The sequence below is a fragment of the Marmota monax genome, unplaced genomic scaffold, assembly GCF_021218885.2.
Source record: "Marmota monax isolate L192 unplaced genomic scaffold, Marmota_monax_Labrador192_F-V1.1 WCK01_AAM20220418_F8-fsc00320, whole genome shotgun sequence".
Taxonomy (NCBI): Eukaryota; Metazoa; Chordata; class Mammalia; order Rodentia; family Sciuridae; genus Marmota; species Marmota monax.
The window spans coordinates 260795-272850 of record NW_026694783.1 but is presented as its reverse complement, the minus strand read 5'-3'; the positions used below and the strand labels follow the sequence as shown (position 1 = coordinate 272850).

Genomic DNA, 12056 nt, shown 5'->3' with positions numbered 1-12056 from the left:
GAGATGGAAGGAGAGTGTCAAAAATTTGTTAACTTGATTTTTGCTTGTTTTTAAAATTTGGGTTCATTGGTTTATTCTGTGTTATTGTTTTGGTGATAGTGGTAGGACAGTTGGTTTATTTTTTAGCTGAAATGAACTCATTATCTAATTTTATTTCCAAATTAAAAAAAAAAAGATCCACTACATACATGAGAGTCGTAAAAGATATTAATAGATGGATATAGAAATATTTTTTAAACATGAACATACAGGAGACAAACTAAATCAGACAAATCACAACACTAATCCATTCGCAGACTAGAAAATTACAATTTTCTAGTAATTGATAGGGGATGCTTATCATAGTTCTCCAAAGTATAAAACAGGAAGAGTAACATGTGCTACTTGGGAGCTGAAGCAGAAGAATCATAAGTTTAAGATCATTCTGGAAAACACAGGATGACCACAACTAAAAGGAGAAAAAAAAAAAAAAAGAAAATGACAATAAAAAGTATATTTTAACTACCTTTTAAAATAGATGTGGGAAAGGCTTCTTCAACTTTTGTTCCTGATACTTTATGAACTCTAAACTTTGTTTTATCAGACCGTGATGTAGCAATATTTAGCTCTTCAAAGACAGAATGGTATCTTAAATATTCAAAGGCTTTCTTAAGAGGAATGTAAAGAAAAGAAGGTCAATCCTTCATGTCAAGGAGATTAGTTTGATGAGAAGAGAGTTAAATCAAGAAATGGTAGTATTTAATAAAATAACTAATATCATCAAAGAATACTGGAAATGAAATAAATATCAAGGTTTTGTCTGAACAGAGTCCCCAAATACTAGTCTGTTTGTTCAATTAAGAAGGAAATTATAGGGGCTGGGATTGTGGCTCAGCGGTAGAGTGCTCGTCTAGCATAAAGGCATAGTGTTGTGAGGAAGGAAGGAAGGGAGGGAGGGAGGGAGGGGGAGGGGGGAGGGGGGAGAGAGAGGGGGAGGGGGGAGAGAGAGGGGGAGGGGGGAGGGGGGGAGAGAGAGAGAAAGAAAGAAAGAAAGAAAGAAAGAAAGAAAGAAAGAAAGAAAGAAAGAAAGAAAGAAAGAAAGAAAGAAATTATGGGGGCTGTGGTTCAGTGGTAAAGTGTTTGCCTCGTATGTGTGAGGCACTGGGTTCAATCCTCAGCACCACATAAAAATAAATAAAAACCACTGTGTTCATCTACAACTAAATAAATATATAAAAAAAAGAAGAAGAAGAAAATTATGGGGCTGGGGCTGAGGCTGGGGCTCAGAGATGGAGTACTTGCCTCTCGTGTGCCAGGTGCTGGATTTGATCCTCAGCACCACATAAAAATAAATCAATCAAGGTATTGTGTCCATCTACAACTAAGAGACAATTAAAAAAAAAAAAAAAAAAAGGAAATTATGTATTTAGGATCATGATGACAGAAAACAGCAGGCATGGGGTTTGGAGGGGAGTTGTATGAGTGTGGATATTCAGAATAGGCAAACAGGGACCAGACTGTGGAAAACCAGATCACCATAAACCTTAACCCTGTGATCAGAAGCTCTCAACCCTAGAGACATATTCATAATGGACATACTACTATAGAAATAAATCCCCGAATCCCTCCCCCTACTGCTTCACCCTCCATACTCCCAGGTAGCGGTAACTCCAACCCTTTCTTTCCCAATGAATCAATAACTTATTTTATTTTGTGTTACTAGGGATTGAACACAGGGCCTCATGCATGCTAAGGCAAGCACTCTACCACTGAGCTACCTCTCCAGTTCTTTTATTTATTTTTTAATTTTAAGACAAGATCTTGCTAATTGCCCAGCTAGCCTCAAACTTGTAATCTTCCTGCCTCAGCCTCCCAAGTTGCTGGGATTACAGATATGGACAACTGCACCCAGCCAGATTTTCAATGTAGACCAAACAGCCTTATATTGAAGATGCCATTGAGGACTTTCATAGGTAGACAGAAGTCAAGGCCTAGCCTCAAAGGACAGGCTGACCTTGCGAGGGGCCACTGCAGCTGGCTTCAAAGCCAATGTTCATTTACCATTCTGGGATTCCTAGGGCCCAGAAGACGTATACTAAATCTACTCTGCCTATGCTCTACAAATGGAACAACAAAGCCTGGATGACCATCCATCTGTCTACAACATGGTTCACTCAGTACCTTAAGGCCACTGTTGAGACCTACTGGTCACCCAAGAGCTCTGATGAAGATATACAGATGTACAAGATCAATGCTGTTTTCATGCCTTCTAACATAAATCCATTCTGAACCCAAAGATTAAAGAGTAATTCTGACTTTCAAGTCTCATTATATAAAAATATAAAACACCCAATAAGATACACCCCTGTAATCCCAGGTACTCAGAAGGGCAAGGCAAAAGGGTCCCAAGTTCTAAGCCAGTCTCAGAGACTTAACAAGACACTGTTTAATAAAAAATTAAAAGGGATGGGGATGTGGCTCAGTGATAGAGCACCCCTGGGTTCAATTCTCAGTATAAAAAAACAAACAAAAAAACTATCACAGATGACCATGAGGTTCAATATGTGGCTACAGAAGGAGAGAGCAGCAAGAGGGGTGAGGGTCGCTAGAGGTTAAGGGTCATCTGTGTTTATGGTGGACTTCAAAAACATTTGATCGTAGGTGTGGCTCTAGGAACAGGCCATAAGCCACCACAGCTCCGTCATAGGAACAAGACACTTCGGAGGTATACGTAAAACTGTAGAAGTACTAGATGGTTCTTCCTATCATTTGGCAATAACAAATACTCCTTCCATTTATAAGAACCAATCAAACTTTTCTACATAGCTCTTGATACAAGGAAAAGAAGCCGAATTTTTCCATATATGTATATATTTGGGGGGGGGTGTTTTTTTAGGGGTTTTTTTTGTTGTTTTTTTCAATACTTGGGACTAAACCCAGGAACACTCTACCACTGAACTACACCTCCAGCCCTTTTTTATTTTTATTTTGAGACAGGGTCTTGCAGGGTCTTGCTAAGTTGCTGAGGCTGGCCTGGAACTTGCAATCCTTCTGCCTCGGCCTCCCTAGTAGCTGAGATTATGGGCACACATCTGTGCTGGTGGTCCATAAATTATCCCTAATAATAAAAGTAGCTAATTGTAAAACAAACCAACCCCACAAGCATGGACTATCCCTCCTGCAATCAATATTACAGAAAACATGGGGCTGGGGATGTGGCTCAAGCGGTAGCGCGCTCGCCCGGCATGCATGCGGCCCGGGTTCGATCCTCAGCACCACATACAAAGATGTTGTGTCCACCGATAACTAAAAAATAAATATTAAAAATTCTCTCTCTCTCTCTCTTTAGGAAAAAAAAGAAAACACAGACAAGTTCTTCATCCTCTATCAAAGTAAAAAAAAAAAAACAAAAAACATTGATGTCTCATACTTTAGTAGACTGACTTCAGAACAAAGCCTGGCCTCAGAAATTATCTCACTTCCATTTCTTTAATCTGCCTCTTGGAAGCCTGAAAACCCTAAAATAATATATTGTTGTTCCTGTTTCTAGTTTTGTTTTTTTTTTTTTTTTTTAAGGCTTATATCATTCCACTTACTAGCACTACTCTTCAGGATCCGACCCTATTCACTGGAATCTACCCCTCCACTGCACAACAGAATTACATTAATCACGTCAAACTAATCCATAGGCACAATACTGAGAGAGGAGAGAGAGGAAATAACATTGACATACACTGATAGTTGTTAACACTGAGTTAATTTTTGGAGGTGTGTCTATGTGGGTTTATTTTATGGGGTTTTTTTTGTGGTTAAAAAGAAAGAAAAAGAACACGTGAAACTTGAAACTTAACCCCTTAAACATTTTTAAGTGTATAGTTCAGGAATGTTACATAGATTCACATTGCATGAAGCAGATCTCTAGAACATTTTTGTCTTGCAAAAGTGAAACTTTATACCCATTAAACAACAACTTCCCCTTTCTATTCCTCTCCCTATCCCTGGTAACTACCACTTTACTTTGTTTCTATTAATTCGACAATTTTAGATATCTCATGTGAGTGAAATCATATAATATTTTTCTTTTTGTGACAGATTTATCTCCTTAAGTATGAAAGTTCTCAAGGTTCACCTACATGGTAGCATGTGACAGGATTTCCTTTCTTTTTAATAAGACTGATATATTATTCCACTTTATGTTTATACCACACTTTATTTTGTTTTACTTTGCTTACTGAAGAACATTTGGATTGTTTCTACTTCTTAGCTATTGTGAAGAGTGCTTCTGTGAATACAGGTGTATAAATCTCTCTTCAAAATCCTGCTTTCAATTATTTTGGACACACAGCCAAAGGTGGGATTGCTGGATCATATGGTAATTCTATTTTTAATTGTTTGAGAAACAAACATACTATCTTCTATTTCAGTTGTACCTCTTTAAAGTCCAACACTATACCAGAGTTACAATTCTTTGATGCACAAAAATTGTTAAGTCTGATATAGTCCCTTTTATCTATTTTTATGTTTGATGACCTATACTTCTGGTGTCATATTCCAAGAAATCACTGCCAAATCCAAAGCCACGAAGCTTTTCTCCTTTCTTCTATGAGTTTTATAGTTTGGGGTCTTACATTTAGGTCTTTAATCCATTTTTAGTTGATTTTTGTGTACAGTATAAGGGTCCAACTTCATTGTTTTGCATTCAGAGATTGTTTTCCTAACATCATTTGTTGAAGAGGTTGTCCTTGTCCCATTTAGTGTTACTAGTATCTTTGTCAAAAATCATCTGATATCATCTAACCATCCAGCAAGAGTTTTTGAGTGAGTTCTCTATTCTACTCCATCAGTTTAGGTCTATCTTTATGATAGTACCACACAGTTTTGAACACTCCAGCTTACCATATGGATTAAAGTAAGGAAGTGTAAGTCCTCCAACTTTGTTTTTCAGAATTTTTTGTTGGGGCGGGGGTATTGGGAATTGAACTCAGGGCACTCAACCACTGAGCCACCTCCCCAGCCTTATTTTGTATTTTATTTAGAAACAGAATCTCACTGAATTGCTTCATGTCTCGCTTTTGCTGAGGCTGGCTTTGAACTTATGATCCTCCTGCCTCAGCCTCACAAGTCGTGCACTACCACTCCTGGCATTTTTCAGAATTATTTTAGCTATTCATTATCCCTTGAGATTCCATCTGAATTTTAGAACAATTTTTGCGATTTTTGGAAAAAATGTTATTGGGATTTTCAAAGGGAATTGTGTTGAATCTGTAGATCACTGGTAGTATTTATATCTTAACAAAATTAAGCTTCCAAATCCATGAACATATGATGTCTTTACATTTATTCATCTTCTTTAAATTTCTTTTAGCAGTGTTTTATAGTTTTTAGTATGTTAGCTTTTTACTTCCTTGGGTAGGCTTACTCCTAAGTATGTTTTATTCTTTGGGGTGCTAGTATAAATGGAAATTTTTAAAAAACATTTTTTAGTTATAAATGGATTATTTGTTTGTTTGTTTATATGCAGTGCCCAGGGCCTCACACATGCCAGGCAAGTGCTCTATCATTGAGCCACAACTCTAGCCCATAAATGAAATTTTTTCTTAATTTCTTTTTCAAATTGTTCATTGCTAGTGTATAGAAATGTGATTGATTTTCGTGTTCATTTTGTGTCCTGCAACTTTCATGAATTTGTTAGCAAGGGTGTGTGTGTGTGTGTGTGTGTGTGTGTGTTTTCTTTTTCTTACCTAACTGCTCTAACTAGGACTTTGAGTACTAGTTGAATAGCAGTGGTAAGACCAGGCTTCTCTGCCTGGTTTCTGATCTCAGAGTACAAGTTTCCAACCACTGAGTCTGATGTCACTATGGCTTTTCAAACACGGTCTTCTAACCCTGATTTGTTGAGGGCTTTCATCATGAACGGGTGCTGAATCTTGTCAGATGCTTGTTCTGCATCAACTGAGATGACTATGTGTTTTCTCACCTTTATTGTGTTAATGTGGTATTTTCTCCACTTCAATGTGCTTGAAATTTTCCACAAAAAAGTTTGATTATTTTGTTTTTGATTTACAACAGTCTAAGAAACATAGATCAAGAAACTGGTAACTAAACCACACATAGATCAAACTGTAACAATCCAAAGTAAAAATAAAGATTAGAAATAAGCTATTATCCTAGAGAATTAAGAGAAAAGCTATTTACACCTAGGAAACACCTACAATGAACTTTACCCTGTGATAGTCCTCTTAACTACCCTGTAAGGTGGATGTTGTCCTTTCTATTCTACATGCATGAAAATGAAGTAAATTGTCCATGGCAGGTAATTATCCAAAGATGGCCCCCTCAAAATCTCCCAATCCACATGCTCTTCTACAGTGGGACTTCCCCACCCCTTTCAAGAGATGGAGTCTATTTTCCAGCCCTTTAAATTTGGGAGACTCTGAAATTTAAAGAGAACACTGTGTTAGTTCCGGAGCCCTCAACTGCCTGGTAGCTTCTGCGTCCTGACTCCTGGAGCCTTGAGCGATCCTAAGGTAAATCCAGACTCTTCTGCTGGATAGAGAGGCCATGTCAAGGAGCACCGCAACATCAGACGACAACAGGGGAAAAGAAGCTTGGCGGTTCATCAGAACACAACCAGAAGAGATCCCCTACGTGAAGACCGACCAGCTGAACCTAGTCGATCCACAGGAACGTGAGAGATAACAGTCACTTTAAGTCCCTGAATTTGGGGTGATTTCTTACAATAAAAGAAAACCAGAACAATGCCCATGGAATAAAAAAGAGCTTTAAACCTCGACCTTTATTTTTTATTAATATTTTATTTTATTTTTATGTGGTGCTGAGCATTGAACCCAGCCCATAAACCGTGATCTTTGTTGAATCCAAAATTCCATATTCTTTTCATTAAACCATGTTAATTGAAAATAACTGTTTTTAAAGAAAAGAAGAGTGATTGCCGTTTGCAGAAGATTGTATGGAAAGATTTATGGCCGGACCAAATGAGGCCTTGAAAGTACAGATGCCATTTACATTACCCGCATCTGCCTTACAGTGGAGCACACACAACCCAAGGTCTCAACTTCAACCTTATGGACTCAGAAATCTAAGAGAGAACCTGTCTTCTGAAGAAAAAATCACATTAAATCAAATTCAGAGGTCATATACATAAAACCCAGAATGCCGATTTTCTTAATTACAATGAAAAAGCCTCATCCCACATCCCCTTCTAATTGGACACTTTCTTTTTCCTGATAGAATATACTGAAACTACTTAGCTGTACATTCTTAGTTATAATCACAATTTAGTCATGCCCTACACTGAGATCACAACCATGTTACATTTTAATTATGAATCTCATTGATCACTTATAAATTCATATACATTTTAATTTTTCCAAAAATTTTCCAGAGGTGACTTTAATTTAGGGGAAATTTCCATGAACTGAGGAGTGTGTAAAAAAGTCAAACAGGAGTTATACACTGTCCTTCTCTGCCTTCATGCTCCTTCTCACATCCAGGACTTGGCCTCAGTATCATCCTGATACATTCACATACAGAATTTGCTGGAGTGGGGAAGTGGGGAGTAAAGGTAATCCAAAGATAATGGTGCTGTAGAAATGTTTCCTCTGCTTAATACATTAAGTCTTCAACCTCTCTCCTCTTGTGTAGTATTTCCAATGCATTTACCCACGTGGTCACAAAATCTTGTGTGCTGTGTGTGTGTGTGTGTGTGTGTGTGCGCGTGCGCACACTGGGGGTCAAAGCTAGGACCTCACATATACTAAGTATGTCCTCTTATCACTGACCTCTACCTCCAGCCTGGTCACAAAATCTTATCCAACAATTCAGTGAGCCATTTCTATCATTCCATCTATAAAAGAAAGGCCTAATAAACCTAAGCTACTTACCCGAAATCACTAGACAACAGGAACTTAGCTGTTTATATCAAACTGCTTTCCTCCCAGGATCTAAAAGTTTATTGCATACAACTCTAATTAAAATGTTTAGTAGCTAGTACACTTGAATGAACTGCTTCAGATGTCCCACTGCCTATTTCATCTAAAAATATCTATAAAGAGAAACATTTTTCACATTAATAGTCTGAGTCAGGAACAATTCCCTAAACATTACTTAACCCTAATGCTTACCCACTTAGAATAGCATAAGAGGTCACAAAGCACTATAATATAGGAAGAAAAGGGAAAGGATGGTTTTAAAGCATTACTTTCTTTTGCCTCCCGTATTTCGATGGTCAGTGATCACCAGGCACAGTGGTATGCACCTCCAATAATCCCAGAACTTAGGAGGCTAATATAGCAGGATCACAAGTTCAAAGTCAGCCTTAGCAACTTAGCAAGGCCCTAAGCAACTGAACAAGACCCTGTCTCAAAATAAAAAATAAAAAGGTCTGGGGATGTAGCTCAGTGGCCAAGTGCCCCTGGGTTCAATCCCCAGTAGCAAAAAATAAATAAAAAGAGATGAATGATCAAAATATGTGACATCTTGACAGGACAATAAGGTATAAGCCAGGACCTATTTACATCAAGTCCCATAATATGAAACTTACATGAATTTGTAACCAACATTTATTCAGTATATCAAAAATAGTATAGACACTATTAATTTCCCAATTCCACAGCTGTGCTTTTATACATCTGTGTTATCAAATCTCAATATTTTTATTTTTATTTTGTCTAAAACAAGAGGACTAGGCATTTTCTGTCTAGTGTGAAAGTAAAAATCTAAGATCACAATATTAAATTAGTCACAACCCCCAAAGCGTGGAGAAGGCAGGGCAGAGTGACCTCAGCCCACTGCGGCCCCCCACCTAGCAAGGCATGGCTCTCCCAGCCTGTCTCCATCTAGAGACAACAGCCAGGACTGCAAGACCCTCGCCAAGGTCCCACAGGCCTGGCTACCAGAGGCAAGATACTGGCACCCTGCAGGGACACAACAAGATTACAGGGTAGAAACTGTAATACCTCAGATCCCTACTGTAGAGAGAAGACACTGAGCAACATAAAGAAACAAGGGAAGAAAGTGCCCCAAACAAACCAAGATGCTCTAATAACAGAATCCATTGACAGCACAGTAGATGAACTTTCATAGGATTCAGAATGTTGAATGATCTGCGAAGCACAGAATGATATAAGAGAGCAAATACACATAGCAAAAGACTACCTCAAGAAAGAGATTCTGGGGGAAAAAAAAAACCAAACAAACAAAAACAGAAATCCTTGAAATGAAGGAAACAATAAACCAAATAAAAAATTCAATAGAAAACATCACTAACAGACTAGATCACTTGGAGGACAGAACCTCAGTCAATGAAGAAAAAAAATATAATCTTGAAAATAAGGTTGACCACACAATGCAGATGGTAAGAAACCATGAACCAAGAATTATGGGATAACAACAAAAGAACAAATCTAAGAATTATCAGGATAGAGGAAGGCGCAGAGATATAAACCAAAGGAATGCACAATCTCTTCAATGAAATAAAATCAGAAAATTTCCCAAACATGAAGAATGAATTGGAAAATCAAATGCAAGGGCTTACAGGATACCAAACATACGAAATTATAACAGATCCATACCAATGAAATTATAATGAAAATGCCTAGCATATAGAATAAGGATAGAAGTTTAAAAACTGCAAAAGAAAAGTTTCAGACTACATACAGGGGAAACCAGTTCTCATCTCAGCAGATTTCTCAACCCAAACCTTCAAAGCTATGAGATCCTACAACAACATATACCAAGTTCTGAAAGAAAACGAATTTGTTTTCATTTTCTTTCAGAACTTGGTATATGCTTATATCCAGCAAAATAAAAATCTAAAATCTAAAAAAAGCTTTAGATTTGATAATGAAATAAAAACATTCGATGATAAATAAAAGTTAAAAGATAATACAACGAGAAAGCCTGCACTACTGAACATCTTGGCAAAATATTCCTCGGGAAGGAAATGAAAAACAACAATGAAGATTAGCCAAGGCAGGAACACTCTAAAGGAAAAGATAATCAATGGAGAAACCAAGTCAAGATTAAAAACCAAAAATAAACAGGAATGCAAACCATATTTCAATAATAACCCTGAACATTAATGGCTTAAACTCATCAATTAAAAGAAATAGACTGGCAGATTGGATTAAAAAAAAAAAAAAGACCCAACATCATGTTGCCTTCAAGAGACTCATCTCATAGGAAAAGACATCCACAGGCCAAGGTGAAAGAATGAAAAAAAAAAAACATATAACTCACATGGACCTCGTAAACAAGCAGGGGTTTTCATCCTCAGATCAGGTGAACTTAAAACCAAAGTTAGAAAGGATAAAGAAGGTCCTTTCATACTGCTTTAGAGAATCACACATCGAAAAGACGTAACAAGGGGCTGGGCTGTGGCTCAGTAGAAGAGCACTTGCCTAGTACGTGTGAGGCACTGGGTTCGACTCTCAGCACCACATACAAATAAATAAAATAAAGGTCCATCAACAACTAAAAAATATTTTTTAAAAAGACATAATAATCATATATATCTATGCCCCAAACAATGGAGCACCCATGTATATCATACAAACCCTTCTCAATTTCAAAAATCAAATAGACTACAACACAATAATACTGGGTGACTTTACTACACCTCCCGTCACTGAACAGATCTTCCAAACAAAAATTAAACAAAGAAACGATGGAATCAATAATTCAGATTCAACAGACATATACAGAATATTTCATTCATCAAAAAGCAAATTCACTGTTTCTCAGCAGCACACGGATCCTTCTCTAAAATAGACCATATGTTACGCCGCAAAGCAAGTCTTAGCAAATGCAAAAAAAATAGAGATACTACCCTGCATTCTATCAGACCATAATGGGATGAAATGAGAAATCAATGATAAAATAAAAAAGAGGAGACTAAACAATACATGGGGCGGGGAGGCGGGGGAGAGGGTACTGGGGATTGAACTCAGGGGCACTCAACCACTGAGCCACATCCCCAGCCCCATTTTGTACTGTATTTAGAGACAGGGTCTCACTAAGTTGCTTAGTGCCTCACTGTTGCTGAGGCTGGCTTTGAACTTGTGATCGTCCTGCCTCAGCCTCCCGAGCCACTGGGACAATACACTATTGAATGATGCATGGATAACAGAAGACATCCAGGAGGACATAAAAAACAAGCGAGAACTCCAATACAACATATCAACATCCCTGGGACAGTATGTAGGCTGTACCAAGAGGAAAGTTCATTGCATAAGCTCATTCATTAAAAGAATAAAAGTCAACAAGTAAACTACCTGACATTACATCTCAAAGTCCTAGAAAAAGAACAAATCAATACCGCAAGTAGTAGAAGACGGGAAATAATTAAAATCAGGGCTGAAATCAATAAAACTGAAACAAACAACTGAAAAATTGACAAGACATAAAGCTGGCTCTTTGAAAAAATAAATAAAATTGATAAACCCTTAGCCACCCTCACGAAGAGAAAAAAATTACTAAAATTTACGATGAACATGGAAATATTACAACAGACACTATTAAAATACAGAAGATAATTAAAAACTATTTTGAAAATTTATGCTCTAGTAAAACAGAAAATCCCAAAGACTCTGTCAAATTTCTAGAGGCATGTGATCAGCCCAAACTGAATCAGGAGGACATACACAATTTAAACAGATCAATTTCAAGCAATGAAATAGAAGATGCCATCAAAAGCCTACCAACCAAAAAAGAGTCTGCAACCAGACGGATTCTCAGCAGAGTTCTACAAGACCTTCAGAGAAGAATTAACACCAATACTCTTCAAATTATTCCATGAAATAGAAAAGGAGGGAACTCTTCCAAAATCATCCTATGAAGCTAGTATCACCCTGATACCAAAACCAGACTAAGACCCATCAAGGAAAGAAAACTCTAGACCAACATCCCTGATGAACATAGATGCAAAAAATCTCAATTAAATTCTGGCAAGTCACATACAAAAACATATTAAAAAGATAGTGCACCAGGGATGCAAGGTTGGTTCAACGTATGGATATCAATACACACATCACATCACATCAATAGTCTTAAAGACA

The 12056-nt window shown here is 37.4% G+C and overlaps 1 protein-coding gene across 2 annotated transcripts in view; it reads right to left on the bottom strand.

Moving 5' to 3' along the window:
- Nucleotides 1-12056, bottom strand: part of Rnf115 (ring finger protein 115) — a 91511-nt gene that overhangs the window by 59544 nt on the left and 19911 nt on the right. The gene's annotated exons all lie outside the window — the stretch shown is intronic.